Below are 15,640 nucleotides of genomic sequence, written 5' to 3'. Positions count from 1 at the left end.
TTTTTTACTTCCCTACTTCCTTTTTTACTTCCTTTTTTTTACTTTTTTACTTCCTTTTTTACTTCCCTACTTCCTTTTTTTACTTTTTTACTTCCTTTTTTTTACTTTTTCTACTTCCTTTTTTACTTCCTTTTTTTTAACTTTTTTACTTCCTTTTTTACTTCCCTACTTCCTTTTTTTTTAATTTTTTACTTCCTTTTTTACTTCCCTACTTCCTTTTTTACTTCCTTTTTTTAACTTTTTTACTTCCTTTTTTACTTTTTTACTACTTTTACTACTACTTCCTTTTTTTTACTTTTTTACTTCCCTACTTCCTTTTTTTACTTTTTTACTTCCTTTTTTACTTCCCTACTTCCTTCCCTACTTCCTACTATCACATCTCATCTCATCTCATCTCATGATATCTCATCTCCTTCTGATTTTATTACTACTCTACTTCCTTTTTTACTTTTTTTTACTTCCCGTCAGACTTCCCGGTCTCCTGTCTCGTCACATCTGATGCTCGTATCAGAGCCGAGTCATGACTATCACATCTCATCTCATGATATCTCATCTCCTTCTGATTTTATAGATTAAACAAAGAATCGACTGAATGAGGAAACCTATTGAATGAAAGCTGAACATGATAATTAGTTTCAGTCAGATTCAGTAGTAAATTTACCTCAAGACTTTAATATTTATCATATCTTAAATCATCGTATCTCATCGTATCGTATCCTATCGCCGCTCATTGTATCGTATCTCATCTTGTCATATCTTTTTGTGGCGTATCGACGGTCTTTTACTTCCTTTTTTATTTCCTTTTGTACTTTTGTGTCTTCCTTTTTTACTTCCCTTTTTACGTTTTTACTTCCTTTTTTACTTCCCTACTTCCTTTTTTTTACTTTTTTACTTTTTTACTTCCTTTTTTTTTACTTTTTCTACTTCCTTTTTTACTTCCTTTTTTTAAACTTTTTTACTTCCTTTTTTACTTCCCTACTTCCTTTTTTACTTCCTTTTTTTTACTTTTTTACTTCCCTACTTCCTTTTTTACTTCCTTTTTTTTACTTTTTTACTTCCTTTTTTACTTTTTTACTACTTTTACTACTACTTCCTTTTTTTTACTTTTTTACTTCCCTACTTCCTTTTTTTACTTTTTTACTTCCTTTTTTACTTCCCTACTTCCTTCCCTACTTCCTACTATCACATCTCATCTCATCTCATCTCATGATATCTCATCTCCTTCTGATTTTATTACTACTCTACTTCCTTTTTTTACTTTTTTACTTCCTTTTTTACTTCCCTACTTCCTTTTTTTTACTTTTTTACTTCCCTACTTCCTTTTTTTTTACTTTTTCTACTTCCTTTTTTACTTCCTTTTTTTAACTTTTTTACTTCCTTTCTTACTTCCCTACTTCCTTTTTTTACTTTTTTACTCCCTACTTCCTTTTTTTTACTTTTTTACTTCCTTTTTTTTTACTTTTTCTACTTCCTTTTTTACTTCCTTTTTTTTAACTTTTTTACTTCCTTTTTTACTTCCCTACTTCCTTTTTTTTACTTTTTTACTTCCTTTTTTACTTCCCTACTTCCTTTTTTACTTCCTTTTTTTTACTTTTTTACTTCCTTTTTTACTTCCCTACTTCCTTTTTTACTTCCTTTTTTTACTTTTTTACTTCCTTTTTTACTTCCCTACTTCCTTTTTTTACTTTTTTACTTCTTTTTTTTTTACTTTTTCTACTTCCTTTTTTACTTCCTTTTTTTAACTTTTTTACTTCCTTTTTTTTTTACTTTTTCTACTTCCTTTTTTACTTCCTTTTTTTTACTTTTTTACTTCCTTTTTTACTTCCCTACTTCCTTTTTTACTTCCCTACTTCCTTTTTTACTTCCCTACTTCCTTTTTTACTTTTTTACTTCCCTACTTCCTTTTTTTACTTTTTTACTTTTTTACTTCCCTACTTCCTTTTTTACTTCCTTTTTTTTTACTTTTTTACTTCCTTTTTTACTTCCCTACTTCCTTTTTTTAACTTTTTTGCTTCCCTACTTCCTTTTTTTTACTTTTTTACTTCCTTTTTTTTTACTTTTTCTACTTCCTTTTTTACTTCCTTTTTTTTTAACTTTTTTACTTCCTTTTTTACTTCCCTACTTCCTTTTTTTTACTTTTTTACTTCCTTTTTTACTTCCCTACTTCCTTTTTTACTTCCTTTTTTTTACTTTTTTACTTCCTTTTTTACTTCCCTACTTCCTTTTTTTAACTTTTTTGCTTCCCTACTTCCTTTTTTTTACTTTTTCTACTTCCTTTTTTACTTTTTTACTTCCCTACTTCCTTTTTTTACTTTTTTACTTTTTTACTTTTTTACTTCCTTTTTTACTTCCCTACTTCCTTTTTTTTTACTTTTTCTACTTCCTTTTTTACTTCCTTTTTTTAACTTTTTTACTTCCTTTCTTACTTCCCTACTTCCTTTTTTTTACTTTTTTACTTCCTTTTTTACTTCCCTACTTCCTTTTTTACTTCCTTTTTTTTACTTTTTTACTTCCTTTTTTACTTCCCTACTTCCTTTTTTACTTCCTTTTTTTACTTCCTTTTTTTTACTTTTTCTACTTCCTTTTTTACTTCCTTTTTTTTAACTTTTTTACTTCCTTTTTTACTTCCCTACTTCCTTTTTTTTACTTTTTTACTTCCTTTTTTACTTCCCTACTTCCTTTTTTACTTCCTTTTTTTTACTTTTTTACTTCCTTTTTTACTTCCCTACTTCCTTTTTTACTTCCTTTTTTTACTTTTTTACTTCCTTTTTTACTTCCCTACTTCCTTTTTTTACTTTTTTACTTCCTTTTTTTTTACTTTTTCTACTTCCTTTTTTACTTCCTTTTTTTAACTTTTTAACTTCCTTTTTTACTTCCCTACTTCCTTTTTTTTACTTTTTTACTTCCTTTTTTACTTCCCTACTTCCTTTTTTACTTCCTTTTTTTACTTTTTTACTTCCTTTTTTACTTTTTTACTACTTTTACTACTACTTCCTTTTTTTTACTTTTTTACTTCCCTACTTCCTTTTTTTACTTTTTTACTTCCTTTTTTACTTCCCTACTTCCTTCCCTACTTCCTACTATCACATCTCATCTCATCTCATCTCATGATATCTCATCTCCTTCTGATTTTATTACTACTCTACTTCCTTTTTTACTTTTTTTTACTTCCCGTCAGACTTCCCGGTCTCCTGTCTCGTCACATCTGATGCTCGTATCAGAGCCGAGTCATGACTATCACATCTCATCTCATGATATCTCATCTCCTTCTGATTTTATAGATTAAACAAAGAATCGACTGAATGAGGAAACCTATTGAATGAAAGCTGAACATGATAATTAGTTTCAGTCAGATTCAGTAGTAAATTTACCTCAAGACTTTAATATTTATCATATCTTAAATCATCGTATCTCATCGTATCGTATCCTATCGCCGCTCATTGTATCGTATCTCATCTTGTCATATCTTTTTGTGTCGTATCGACGGTCTTTTACTTCCTTTTTTATTTCCTTTTGTACTTTTGTGTCTTCCTTTTTTACTTCCCTTTTTACGTTTTTACTTCCTTTTTTACTTCCCTACTTCCTTTTTTTTACTTTTTTACTTTTTTACTTCCTTTTTTTTTACTTTTTCTACTTCCTTTTTTACTTCCTTTTTTTAAACTTTTTTACTTCCTTTTTTACTTCCTTTTTTACTTCCCTACTTCCTTTTTTACTTCCTTTTTTTTACTTTTTTACTTCCCTACTTCCTTTTTTACTTCCTTTTTTTTACTTTTTTACTTCCTTTTTTACTTTTTTACTACTTTTACTACTACTTCCTTTTTTTACTTTTTTACTTCCCTACTTCCTTTTTTTACTTTTTTACTTCCTTTTTTACTTCCCTACTTCCTTCCCTACTTCCTACTATCACATCTCATCTCATCTCATCTCATGATATCTCATCTCCTTCTGATTTTATTACTACTCTACTTCCTTTTTTTACTTTTTTACTTCCTTTTTTACTTCCCTACTTCCTTTTTTTTACTTTTTTACTTCCCTACTTCCTTTTTTTTTACTTTTTCTACTTCCTTTTTTACTTCCTTTTTTTAACTTTTTTACTTCCTTTTTTACTTCCCTACTTCCTTTTTTTTACTTTTTTACTTCCTTTTTTACTTCCCTACTTCCTTTTTTACTTCCTTTTTTTTACTTTTTTACTTCCTTTTTTACTTCCTTTTTTTAACTTTTTTACTTCCTTTTTTACTTCCCTACTTCCTTTTTTTTACTTTTTTACTTCCTTTTTTACTTCCCTACTTCCTTTTTTACTTCCTTTTTTTTACTTTTTTACTTCCTTTTTTACTTCCTTTTTTTTACTTTTTTACTTCCTTTTTTACTTCCCTACTTCCTTTTTTTTACTTTTTTACTTCCTTTTTTTTACTTTTTCTACTTCCTTTTTTACTTCCTTTTTTAAACTTTTTTACTTCCTTTTTTACTTCCTTTTTTTAACTTTTTTACTTCCTTTTTTACTTCCCTACTTCCTTTTTTTTACTTTTTTACTTCCTTTTTTACTTCCCTACTTCCTTTTTTACTTCCTTTTTTACTTCCCTACTTCCTTTTTTACTTCCTTTTTTACTTCCCTACTTCCTTTTTTTTACTTTTTTACTTCCTTTTTTACTTCCCTACTTCCTTTTTTACTTCCTTTTTTTTACTTCCTTTTTTTTACTTTTTTACTTCCTTTTTTACTTCCCTACTTCCTTTTTTTTACTTTTTTACTTCCTTTTTTTTACTTTTTCTACTTCCTTTTTTACTTCCTTTTTTTTTACTTTTTTACTTCCTTTTTTACTTCCTTTTTTTAACTTTTTTACTTCCTTTCTTACTTCCCTACTTCCTTTTTTTTACTTTTTTACTTCCTTTTTTACTTCCCTACTTCCTTTTTTACTTCCTTTTTTTTACTTTTTTACTTCCTTTTTTACTTCCCTACTTCCTTTTTTTTTACTTTTTTACTTCCTTTTTTTTTACTTTTTCTACTTCCTTTTTTACTTCCTTTTTTTAAACTTTTTTACTTCCTTTTTTACTTCCCTACTTCCTTTTTTTTACTTTTTTACTTCCTTTTTTACTTCCCTACTTCCTTTTTTACTTCCTTTTTTTACTTTTTTACTTCCTTTTTTACTTCCTTTTTTTACTTTTTTACTTCCTTTTTTACTTCCCTACTTCCTTTTTTTACTTTTTTACTTCCTTTTTTTTTACTTTTTCTACTTCCTTTTTTACTTCCTTTTTTTTACTTTTTTACTTCCTTTTTTACTTCCCTACTTCCTTTTTTTTACTTTTTTACTTCCTTTTTTTTTACTTTTTCTACTTCCTTTTTTACTTCCTTTTTTTAACTTTTTTACTTCCTTTTTTTTTTACTTTTTCTACTTCCTTTTTTACTTCCTTTTTTTTACTTTTTTACTTCCTTTTTTACTTCCCTACTTCCTTTTTTACTTCCCTACTTCCTTTTTTACTTCCCTACTTCCTTTTTTACTTTTTTACTTCCCTACTTCCTTTTTTTACTTTTTTACTTTTTTACTTCCCTACTTCCTTTTTTACTTCCTTTTTTTTACTTTTTTACTTCCTTTTTTACTTCCCTACTTCCTTTTTTTTACTTTTTTACTTCCTTTTTTACTTTTTTACTTCCTTTTTTACTTCCCTACTTCCTTTTTTACTTCCTTTTTTTTACTTTTTTACTTCCCTACTTCCTTTTTTACTTCCTTTTTTTTACTTTTTTACTTCCTTTTTTACTTTTTTACTTCCTTTTTTACTTTTTTACTTCCCTACTTCCTTTTTTACTTCCTTTTTTTAACTTTTTTACTTCCTTTTTTACTTTTTTACTACTTTTACTACTACTTCCTTTTTTTTACTTTTTTACTTCCCTACTTCCTTTTTTTACTTTTTTACTTCCTTTTTTACTTCCCTACTTCCTTCCCTACTTCCTACTATCACATCTCATCTCATCTCATCTCATGATATCTCATCTCCTTCTGATTTTATTACTACTCTACTTCCTTTTTTACTTTTTTTTACTTCCCGTCAGACTTCCCGGTCTCCTGTCTCGTCACATCTGATGCTCGTATCAGAGCCGAGTCATGACTATCACATCTCATCTCATGATATCTCATCTCCTTCTGATTTTATAGATTAAACAAAGAATCGACTGAATGAGGAAACCTATTGAATGAAAGCTGAACATGATAATTAGTTTCAGTCAGATTCAGTAGTAAATTTACCTCAAGACTTTAATATTTATCATATCTTAAATCATCGTATCTTTTTCTACTTCCTTTTTTACTTTTTTACTTCCCTACTTCCTTTTTTTTACTTTTTTACTTCCTTTTTTACTTTTTTACTTCCCTACTTCCTTTTTTTTTACTTTTTTACTTTTTTACTTCCCTACTTCCTTTTTTTTAACTTTTTAACTTTTTTACTTCCCTACTTCCTTTTTTTTACTTTTTTACTTCCCTACTTCCTTTTTTTTACTTTTTTACTTCCCTACTTCCTTTTTTTTACTTTTTTACTTCCCTACTTCCTTTTTTTTTACTTTTTCTACTTCCTTTTTTACTTTTTTACTTCCCTACTTCCTTTTTTTTTACTTTTTCTACTTCCTTTTTTACTTTTTTACTTCCCTACTTCCTTTTTTACTTTTTTACTTCCCTACTTCCTTTTTTTACTTTTTTACTTCCCTACTTCCTTTTTTACTTCCTTTTTTTACTTTTTTACTTCCTTTTTTACTTCCCTACTTCCTTTTTTTTTACTTTTTTACTTCTCTACTTCCTTTTTTTTTACTTTTTCTACTTCCTTTTTTACTTTTTTACTTCCCTACTTCCTTTTTTACTTCCTTTTATTTACTTTTTTACTTCCTTTTTTACTTCCCTACTTCCTTTTTTTTACTTTTTTACTTCCTTTTTTACTTTTTTACTTCCCTACTTCCTTTTTTTTTAACTTTTTTACTTCCCTACTTCCTTTTTTTTTACTTATTTACTTCCCTACTTCCTTTTTTTTACTTTTTTACTTCCTTTTTTACTTTTTTACTTCCCTACTTCCTTTTTTTACTTTTTTACTTTTTTACTTCCCTACTTCCTTTTTTACTTCCTTTTTTTACTTTTTTACTTCCCTACTTCCTTTTTTTTACTTTTTTACTTCCCTACTTCCTTTTTTTTTACTTTTTGTACTTCCTTTTTTACTTTTTTACTTCCCTACTTCCTTTTTTACTTCCTTTTTTTACTTTTTTACTTCCTTTTTTACTTCCCTATTTCCTTTTTTTTACTTTTTTACTTCCCTACTTCCTTTTTTTTACTTTTTTACTTCCCTACTTCCTTTTTTTTTACTTTTTGTACTTCCTTTTTTACTTTTTTACTTCCCTACTTCCTTTTTTACTTCCTGTTTTTACTTTTTTACTTCCTTTTTTACTTCCCTATTTCCTTTTTTTTACTTTTTTACTTCCCTACTTCCTTTTTTTTACTTTTTTACTTTTTTACTTTTTTACTTCCTGTTTTTTTACTTTTTTACTTCCTTTTTTACTTATTTTTTACTTATTTTTTTACTTCCCTTCCTTTTTTACTTCCTTTTTTACTTACTTCCTTTTTTACTTACTTCCTTTTTTACTTCCTTCCTTCCTTATTTTTTACTTTCTTATTTCCCTTTTTACTTTTTTTACTTCCTTACTTCCTTTATTACTTCCTTTTTTGCTTCCTTTTTTACTTCCTTTTTACTTCCCTTTCTTTTTCATTCATTCATGAATGAATTCATGAATTTTTTTACTTCCCTTCCTGTTTTACTTTTTTACTTCCTTTTTAGTTCCTTTTTTACTTCTTTTTACTTCCCTTCCTTTTTTACTTCCTTTTTTACTTACTTCCTTTTTTACTTCCTTACTTCCTTTTTTGCTTCCTTTTTTACTTCCTTTTTTTACTTCTTTTTACTTCCCTTCCTTTTTTACTACCTTACTTCAATCTTTACTTCCTCCTTCCTTATTTTTTACTTTCTTATTTTCCCTTTTTACTTTTTTTACTTCCTTACTTCCTTTTTTTTTACTTCCCTTCCTTCCCTTCCTGTTTTACTTTTTTACTTCCTTTTTAGTTCCTTTTTTACTTCTTTTTACTTCCCTTCCTTTTGTACTTCCTTTTTTACTTCTTTTTACTTCCCTTCCTTTTTTACTACCTTACTTCAATCTTCTCTTCCTTCCTTCCTTATTTTTTACTTCCTTATTTCCCTTTTTACTTTTTTTACTACCTTACTTCCTTTTTTTTTACTTCCCTTCCTGTTTTACTTCCTTTTTTACTTCCTTTTTTACTTCCTTACTTCCTTTTTTTTACTTCCCTTCCTGTTTTACTTTTTTACTTCCTTTTTAGTTCCTTTTTTACTTCTTTTTATTTCCCTTTCTTTTTCATTTTTTACTTATTTTTTACTTATTTTTTTACTTCCCTTCCTTTTTTACTTCCTTTTTTACTTCCTTCCTTCCTTATTTTTTAATTAGATTACTTTTGAAAAAGTAATCAGATTACAAGTACTTAGATTACTTTCAGAAAAGTAATCGGATTACAAGTAATTAGATTACTTTTGAAAAGCAATCCGATTACTTGAAATTACTTTCTTACTTTCTTTTTTCTTTTTTCTTTTTTTTTTAAAGTATATTTTGCCCCCCCCCCCCAAAGAAAAAAAAAATCAACCAGAGCAATATATATTGGGAGTGTAATCTGATTATTTTAGAAAAAGTAATCAGATTACTAGTAATCAGGTTACTTTTGAAAAAGTAATCAGATTACAAGTACTTAGATTACTTTCAGAAAAGTAATCGGATTACAAGTAATTAGATTACTTTTGAAAAGCAATCCGATTACTTGTAATCTGATTACATTCTTTTTTCTTTTTTTTTAAAGTATATTTTGCCCTCCCCTCCCAAAAAAAAAAAAAATCAACCAGAGCAATATATATTGGGAGAGTAAATCTGATTACTTTTTCTAAAGTAATCAGATTACTTTCAGAAAAGGTAATCTGATTACTTGTAATCTGATTACTTTCTTTTTTTCTTTTTTTTAAAAAGTATATTTTGGGGGCCCCCCCAAAAAAATATCAACCAGAGCAATATATATTGGGAGAGTAATCTGATTACTCTAGAAAAAGTAATGAGATTACTGATCTGATTACTTTAGAAAAAGTAATCAGATTACTAGTAATCAGGTTACTTTTGAAAAAGTAATCAGAATACAAGTACTTAGATTACTTTCAGAAAAGTAATCTGATTACTATCGAAAAAGTAATCTTACTTGTAATCTGATTACTTTCTTACTTTGTTTTTTTATTTTGGGGCTTTTTATACCTTTTTACACATTACAAGTACACATTTTTACACATTACAAGTAATCAGATTACATTCGAAAAAGTAATCTGATTACTTGTAATGTGATTACTTTTTTAAATAAGATTACTTGTAATTAGATGTAATTAGAAAGTAATCTGATTATTTGTGATCAGATTACTGTCTTACTTTGCTTTTTTCTAGAAAAGTAATCAGATTACACGTAATTAGGTTACTTTTTTGTAATCTGATAACTTTCTTACTTTCTTTTTTCTTTTTTTTTTAAGTATATTTTGCCACCCCCCCACCCCCCCCCCCCCCCAAAAAAAAAAAAAAAAAAAATCAACCAGAGCAATATATATTGGGAGAGTAATCAGGTTACTTTTGAAAAAGTAATGTTTTGTATGTAAGTAACACTTACATACAAAACACATCTTAGACTGACTTAAACACTTTCACCCTCCAGCAGATTGAATGTGTGTAAACAGCCTGCGAGCTCAAACATCCAAATAAGGTTAAAGCAAAAAAACACATTTTTCAAGGGGTATTAAAAAAGGAAGTAAAAAAGGAAGTAAAAAATGAAGTAAAAAATGAAGTAAAAAGAAAGAAAGGAAGTTTTAAAAAAGTATTAAAGTAAGGAGGTAAAAAAGGAAGGGAAGTTAAAAAAAAAGTAAAAAAGGAAGTAAGGAAGTAAAAAAGTAAGAAATAAATAAGGAAAAAACGAAGGGAGGTAAAAAAGGAAGGAAGTAAAAAAAGTAAAAAGGAAGTAAGGAAGTAAAAAAATTCCTAAAGTATTAGTAAATTTCCTTTTTTACTTCCTTTTTACTTCCTTTTTTACTTTTTTACTTCTCTCCTCACTTCCTTTTTTACATTCTTTTTTCCCTTCCCTTCCTTCCTTTTTACTTTTTTACTTCCTTTTTTACTTCTTTACTTCCTTACTTCCTTTTTTACTTTTTTACTTCCTTACTTCCTTTTTTACTTTTTATCAGATTACAAGTAATCAGATTACTTTTGAAAAGTAATAAGATTTCAAGTAATCAGATTACTTTTGAAAAAGTAATCAGATTACAAGAAATTAGATTACTTTCGTAAAAGTAATCAGTTTACAAGTAATCCGATTCAGATCAGTAATCTGATTACTGTCCCATATATATATTGCTCTGTGTGCTACTCTCTGCTTACATCTACAGTTACACTTGATACTGACCAGTAAGACGTACTTAATACTGCCACAGTAAAAGTTACTTAGTGTTATATGATCAGGGTGACTTTTGAACACTGGAAATAAATCGTGTACTCATCCCGGTAGTAGCCCCGTGGCACTCAAAATTTCCCTGGAATTTTCTAATGTTGATATTAAAGTTAAATCAGTGAAATGTTAACATTATAACTTGATTAGTGTAGGCTACTAACTAACTTCTGAGTCTTACAGTAGCCATAAACTTGTGGAGTCAGTTATACTGATACGATGAACATGTAATTGCAACAAAGTTCATAGAATTATGTGTAAACGACGTATGTGGAGTTTTTTAGGGTTTTATTTTTGTTTTCGCTCGGAGCAGCGATGAACTTCCACTCCAATGAACTTTGTCACGTCAGGGGCTTCTGCTCCGGGGCTGCAGCTGGATAGTATTGGCCGAGGAGGATGTAATAATAATAATGTATAATTAAAGCTGCAAGCTGCGATGACCGGGCCCAAGCTCCCCCGCCAAGCCACAACTGAGCGAGACTTGCCTCGACGCATCTTCCAGGTATTGAGATGACACATTCAATATGAAGTCGGTCGGATCAGGAGGAATTCATTTAAGTATGTGGTGTGAAAATTGTATCAAACCGTGCCAAAATGACAAATTCACTTCAAAATGGCCAACTTCCTGTTGGAGTGAGCGTGTGGGTCCAACAGACTTTTTTGTGGGTCTTTAGATGATACATAAGTGTAGCAAATTTTGTTCATCTACGTCAATCTGGAGGGAGGGGCTCAATTTGATGAATCCTCTGCACACATTTTTCAAAATGGCCGACTTCCTGTTGGAGTGACGTCATGGGTCCAAGAGACTTTTTTGTGCATCTTTACAAGATACATATGTGTACCGAATTTCGTTTGTCTATGTCAATCTGACTTGAGAGGCTCAATTTTTTTTTCAATTTTCAAGGGGGCACTATTGTATCCAGTAGGACAATAATAATAATAATTAAAGCTGCAAGCAGCGATGATCGGGCCCAAGCTCCCCCGCCCCGCCACTAATGAGCGAGACTTGCTGTGACGCATCTTCTGAGTCAAATGGAGACAAGCAGCGCCAAAATTGCAAATTCACTTCAAAATGGCCGACTTCCTGTTGGAGTGAGGATATGGGTCCAAGAAACTTTTTTGTACCTCTTTACATGATACATATATATACCAAGTTTTGTTCATCTACGTCAATCTGGAGGGAGGGGCTCAATTTTATTAATCTTCTATGGGGTGCAGTACCCCCATTTGGCCAGCAGTTCCTGTTTAATGGCGAAACGTCGAAATTCCTCACATGAGCATATGGGTCCAAGAGACTTTTTTGTGCGTCTTTACATGATACATATGTGTACCGAATTTCGTTTGTCTATGTCAATCTGATTCGAGGGGCTCAATTTTTTTAATTTTCTAGGGGGCGCTATTGAGCCATTTTGTGTAGTGAGGATATGGGTCCAAGAGACTTTTTTGTACCTCTTTACATGATACATATATATACCAAGTTCTGTTCATCTATGTCAATCTGGAGTGAGGGGCTCAATTTCCTTAATATTGTATGGGGTGCAGTACCCCCATTTGGCCAGCAGTTCCTGTTTAATGGCGAAACGTCAAAATTCCTCACATCGCCACGAAGAAACTAAATCCCTAATCAGAAAGTTTTTGATAACTTTTCATCTCCAATGTGTCAAGATGTTTCTGAGTGAATTTGAAGTCGGTCAGATTAAATCTCTAGGAAGAGTTCACTCAAATGCGATGCGTAGAAAACGCCAAAATGGCGCCAAAAACGCAGATTCGACACAAAATGGCCGACTTCCTGTTGGAGTGAGGGTATGGGTCCAAGAGACTTTTTTGTGCGTCTTTACAGGATACATATGTGTACCGAATTTCGTTTTTCTAGGTCAATCTGGAGGGAGGGGCTGAATTTTTTAATTATCTAGGGGGCGCTATTGAGCCATTTTGCCTTGTGAGCATATGGGTCCAAGAGACTTTTTTGTGTGTCTTTACACAATACATATTTGTACCGAATATCGTTTGTCTACGACAATCTCAGTGGTGGGGCTCGCTTTTTTAAATTTTCTAGGGGGCGCTATTGAGCCATTTTTTCTCCCCCATTTTCGTGATCCTTAAAATATCAAATTTTTCGCCGGGTCGAACATGATTGCAAATTTTGGTGACTTTTCGGGCACGTTTCGGATTAGGAGGAATTCATTAAAGTACGTGGTGTGAAAATTCTAATCAAACCGTGCCAAAATTGCAAATTCACTTCAAAATGGCCAACTTCCTGTTGGAGTGAGGGTATAGGTCTAAGAGACTTTTTTGTGCCTCTTTAAGTGATACATATATATACCAAGTTTTGTTCATCTATGTCAATCTGGAGGGACGGGCTCAATTTCCTTAATCTTCTACGGGGTGCAGTACCCCCATTTGGCCAGCTGTTCCTGTTTAATGGCAAAACGTCAAAATTCCTCACATCGCCACGAAGAAACTAAATCCCTAATCAGAAAGATTTTGATAACTTTTCATCTCCAATGTGTCATGATGTTTCTGAGTGAATTTGAAGTCGGTCGGATTAAATCCCTAGGACGAGTTTGTTAAAGTACGAGGCGTGGAAAACACCAAAATCACACTTATTTTTCAAAATGGCCGACTTCCTGTTGGAGTGACATCATGGGTCCAAGAGACTTTTTGGTGCGTCTTTACAAGATACATATGTGTACCAAATTTCGTTTGTCTATGTCAATCTGACTTGAGGGGCTCAATTTTTTTTCAATTTTCAAGGGGGTACTATTGTATCCAGTAGGTGGCGCTATGGAGCTGTCACAGTATTGATGCATATACGTGTGCAGGGTGGGACCATCTACATGCGTGATTAATTTGGTGTAGATCGGACAATGTCTGTAGGAGTTATAAGGACTTCCTGTTTAATGGCGAAGGAAATTGTCGGCGCCGCCACGGCCAAACCGAATCCCTAATTAGAAAGTTTTTGATAACTTTTCATCTCCAATGTCTCAAGATGTTTCTGAGTGAATTTGAAGTCGGTCGGATTAAATCCCCAGGACAAGTTCGTTAAAGTACAATGCGTGGAAAACGCCAAAATCACACATATTTTTCAAAATGGCCGACTTCCTGTTGGAGTGACGTCATGGGCCCCGTAGACTTTTTTGTGCGTCTTTAGATGATAAATCAGTGTACCAAATTTTGTTCATCTATGTCAATCTGGAGGGAGGGGCTCAATTTTATTAATCGTCTACGGGGTGCAGTACCCACATTTGGCCAGCAGTTCCTGTTTAATGGTGAAATGTCAAAATTCCTCACATCACCACGAAGAAACCAAATCCCTAATCAGAAAGTTTTTGATAACTTTTCATCTCCAATGTCTCAAGATGTTTCTGAGTGAATTTGAAGTCGGTCGGATTAAATCCCTAGGACAAGTTCGTTAAAGTACGTGGCGTGGAAAACGCCAAAATCGCACATATTTTTCAAAATGGCCGACTTCCTGTTGGAGTGACGTCATGGGTCCAAGAGACTTTTTGGTGCGTCTTTACACGATACATATGTGTACCAAATTTCGTTTGTCTATGTCAATCTGACTTGAGGGGCTCAATTTTTTTTCAATTTTCAAGGGGGCGCTATTGTATCCAGTAGGTGGCGCTATGGAGCTGACACAGTATTGATGCATAGACGTGTTCAGGGCGGGACCCTCTACATGCGTGATTAATTTGGTGTAGATCGGACGATGTCTGTAGGAGTTATAAGGACTTCCTGTTTAATGGCGAAGGATCGAATGGCGAAGGAAATTGTCAGCGCCGCCACGGCCAAACTACACGGCCTAATCCCTAATCAGAAAGTTTTTGATAACTTTTCATCTCCAATGTCTCAAGATGTTTCTGAGTGAATTTGAAGTCGGTCGGATTAAATCCCTAGGACAAGTTCGTTAAAGTACGAGGTGTGGAAAACGCCAAAATCGCACATATTTTTCAAAATGGCCGACTTCCTGTTGGAGTGACGTCATGGGCCCCAGTGACTTTTTCATGCGTCTGGACATGATACATATACATACCAAGTTTCGTTCATGTACGTCAATCTCTCACACTTTTATATTCAATAGGGGGCGCTATTGAGCCATTTTGCGACGGCCATTTTGGCGGACCATAAAATATCAAATTTTTCGCCGGGTCTGATGTACGTGCAAATTTTCATGAGTTTTGGGGCACGTTTAGGCTGTCAAAAAGGCGTTCGTTTTGTGAGACGAATAATAATTTCTACAGATACAATAGGGCCTTCGCACTGTATAGTAAAACAAAACGAAACAGACAAACTAGTTCTGTCTTAAGATAACAAACTATCCATCTACCAGCATCTCTAAAGCTCACCAATTAGCTTGTTATATCTCGTTAGCATGTTATATCTCGTTAACTCGTTAGCATGTTATATCTCGATAGCTCGTTAGCATGTTATAGCTCGTTAACTCGTTAGCATGTTATATCTCGTGTACTCTTGTTTTTATCTGTACAAAACCTGGAGTGCATTTGTGATTTTGTACTTTTGTACTGACTATTTCCTGGCTGGGAGTAATGACTTCCTTAATTATAGTAGTGAGCTTACTGCTGGTAAGTGTTGTTTCCTTTAGACAGGCTATTTGTTTCCAGGCTAAGCTAACAGTCATTATATTAACCCTCCTGTTGTCCTCGTGTCAAGGAAGGACAGGAGGAAGGAAGGAAGGAAGGAAGGAAGGAAGGAAGGAGGGAGGAAAAGAGGAAGGAAGTAAGGAGATAACGGAGGGAGGGAGGGAGTTTGGAAGGAAAGGAGTTAGGAGGGAGGCAGGAAAAGAGGAAGGAAGCAAGGAAGGATGGAAGGAAGTGGGGAAAGAAGTATGGAAGGAGGAGGGAGCCAAGACAGAGGGAAGAGGGGAAGAACAATGGAAAAAATAAAGAAAGAGGGAGGAAGGGAAGAAGGAACAGCCAAAAGAAATGGGGTCAATTTGACCCGGGAGGACGACAGGAGGGTTAAAGTAACTCCTTAAATTTTCCCTTATGGAAGAAAGAAATGGGGAAAATTTTGAGTTTTGCTTGTCAAATAGTTTTGCAGCTTTTCTGTGAGTTAGTTTATAGTTT

Source organism: Scomber japonicus, chromosome 9, assembly GCF_027409825.1.
Source record: "Scomber japonicus isolate fScoJap1 chromosome 9, fScoJap1.pri, whole genome shotgun sequence".
Lineage (NCBI taxonomy): Eukaryota > Metazoa > Chordata > Actinopteri > Scombriformes > Scombridae > Scomber > Scomber japonicus.
The sequence above is the reverse complement of the archived record's forward strand: the minus strand, read 5'-3'. Positions refer to the sequence as shown.